At 51.2% G+C, this 2,500-nt stretch overlaps 1 protein-coding gene across 1 annotated transcript in view; it reads right to left on the bottom strand.

The window, feature by feature from the left end:
* tiam1a (TIAM Rac1 associated GEF 1a) overlaps positions 1 to 2,500 on the bottom strand; it is a 264,051-nt gene that overhangs the window by 197,437 nt on the left and 64,114 nt on the right.

Genomic DNA, 2,500 nt, shown 5'->3' with positions numbered 1-2,500 from the left:
GAGAGGGAGAAGAGAGAGAGAGAGAGGAGAGGGAGAAGAGAGAGAGGGAGAGAGAGAGAGGGTAGAGTGATGGGGGAGAAAGAGAGAGGGGGAGAGGGAGAGGGGAGAGGGAGAAGAGGGAGAGGGAGAGAGAGAGAGAGAGAGAGAGAGAGAGAGAGGGGGAGAAGAGAGAGAGGGGAGAGAGAGGGGGGAGAGGGAGAAGAGAGAGGGGGAGAGGGAGAGGGAGAAGAGAGAGAGGGAGAGGGAGAAGAGAGAGAGGGAGAGAGAGAGAGGGAGAGGGAGAGGAGAGAGAGGGGAGAGAGAGAGAGGTAGAGTGAGGGGGGAGAAAGAGAGAGGGGAGAGGGAGAAGAGAGAGGGGAGAGGGAGAAGAGAGAGGGGAGAGAGAGAGGGGGAGAGGGAGAAGAGAGAGGGGAGAGGGAGAGAGGGAGAAGAGGGGAGAGGGGAGAGAGAGAGGGTAGAGAGAGGGGGAAGAAAGAGAGAGGGGGAGAGTGAGAAGAGAGAGGGGGAGAGGGAGAAGAGAGAGGGGAGAGAGAGGCGGGGGAGAGGGAGAGGGGGAGAGGGAGAAGAGGGAGAGGGGAGAGAGAGGGTAGAGAGAGAGGAGAGAGAGGTGGGAGAGAGAGGGTGAGAGGGAGAGAGGGGGAGAGGGAGAAGAGAGAGGGGGAGAGAGAGGGGGAGAGGGAGAAGAGAGAGGGGGAGAGAGAGAGAGGGGAGAGGGAGAAGAGAGAGGGGGAGAGAGAGGGGGAGGGAGAAGAGGGAGAGGGGAGAGAGAGGGGGAGAAAGAGAGAGGGTAGAGAGAGAGGCGAGAGAGGTGGGAGAGAGAGGGTGAGAGAGAGGGTGAGAGAGAGGGGAAAGAGAGAGGGGGGAGATTTTTATTTAATTTTGAATAGCCTAGTACAAGGTTTTTTTCCCGCATAATTAATGAGTCCCGGCAGGTAGCCTAGTGGTTAGAGTTTAGGGGCGGCAGGTAGCCTAGTGGTTAGAGTGTAGGGCCAGTAACTGAAAAGTTGCTAGAAAAGTTGCTAGATCAGTTAACCCACTGTTCCCTGGTAGACTGTCATTGTAAATAAATAACATTGCCTTTAGCTACAGCATATGACGGACGGCCCTAAAACGAGGAGGATCCCAGCATTCTAAAGCTACTAGATTTACTTCTGAGCTGCTATTATGAAGCACACTGCTCTGATATGACACCGTAGTATCCTACCTGCTCTGATATGACACCGTAGTATCCTACCTGCTCTGATATGACACCGTAGCATCCTACCTGCTCTGATATGACACCGTAGGATCCTACCTGCTCTGCTAAGACACTGTGGTATCCTACCTGCTCTGCTATGACACCGTAGTATCCTACCTGCTCTGGTATGACACCGTAGTATCCTACCTGCTCTGATAAGACACTGTGGCATCCTACCTGCTCTGATATGACACTGTAGGATCCTACCTGCTCTGCTATGACACCGTAGTATCCTACCTGCTCTGATATGACACCGTAGGATCCTACCTGCTCTGATATGACACCGTAGTATCCTACCTGCTCTGATATGACACCGTAGTGTCCTACCTGCTCTGATATGACACCGTAGCATCCTACCTGCTCTGATATGACACCGTAGTATCCTACCTGCTCTGATATGACACCGTAGGATCCTACCTGCTCTGCTATGACACCGTAGTATCCTACCTGCTCTGATATGACACCGTAGTATCCTACCTGCTCTGCTATGACACCGTAGTATCCTACCTGCTCTGATATGACACCGTAGGATCCTACCTGCTCTGATATGACACCGTAGTATCCTACCTGCTCTGCTATGACACCGTAGTATCCTACCTGCTCTGATATGACACCGTAGGATCCTACCTGCTCTGATATGACACCGTAGTATCCTACCTGCTCTGCTATGACACCGTAGGATCCTACCTGCTCTGATATGACACCGTAGTATCCTACCTGCTCTGCTAAGACACTGTGGTATCCTACCTGCTCTGATATGACACCGTAGTATCCTACCTGCTCTGATATGACACCGTAGTATCCTACCTGCTCTGATATGACACCGTAGGATCCTACCTGCTCTGACATGACACCGTAGGATCCTACCTGCTCTGCTAAGACACTGTGGTATCCTACCTGCTCTGATATGACACCATAGTATCCTACCTGCTCTGATATGACACTGCTCTGTAGGAATGATTGAAAGGGGAATAGCTGGGTAGCACCGCCTCTATTCACTATTCCAGTGTGATTATTAAATGTCTTTCCCCCCCTGTTCCTGTTCCTGTTCCTGCTCCTGTTCCTGTTCCTGTTCCTGCTCCTGTTCCTGTTCCTGTTCCTGTTCCTGCTCCTGCTCCTGTTCCTGTTCCTGCCCATTTTTAGTAATGGACGGTTTTTAAATATAAACTACTTTCACATATTAGTAAATACCAGATTACACTGAGAATAGTCTGATGGGAGAGAATATTAGTAAAGACCAGATTAGACTGAGGTTAGTCTGAT

The sequence above is a fragment of the Oncorhynchus nerka genome, linkage group LG19 (genome assembly GCF_034236695.1).
Source record: "Oncorhynchus nerka isolate Pitt River linkage group LG19, Oner_Uvic_2.0, whole genome shotgun sequence".
NCBI lineage: Eukaryota > Metazoa > Chordata > Actinopteri > Salmoniformes > Salmonidae > Oncorhynchus > Oncorhynchus nerka.
Note: the sequence above shows the minus strand (reverse complement) of the source record. Positions and strands in the feature narration are given on the sequence as shown.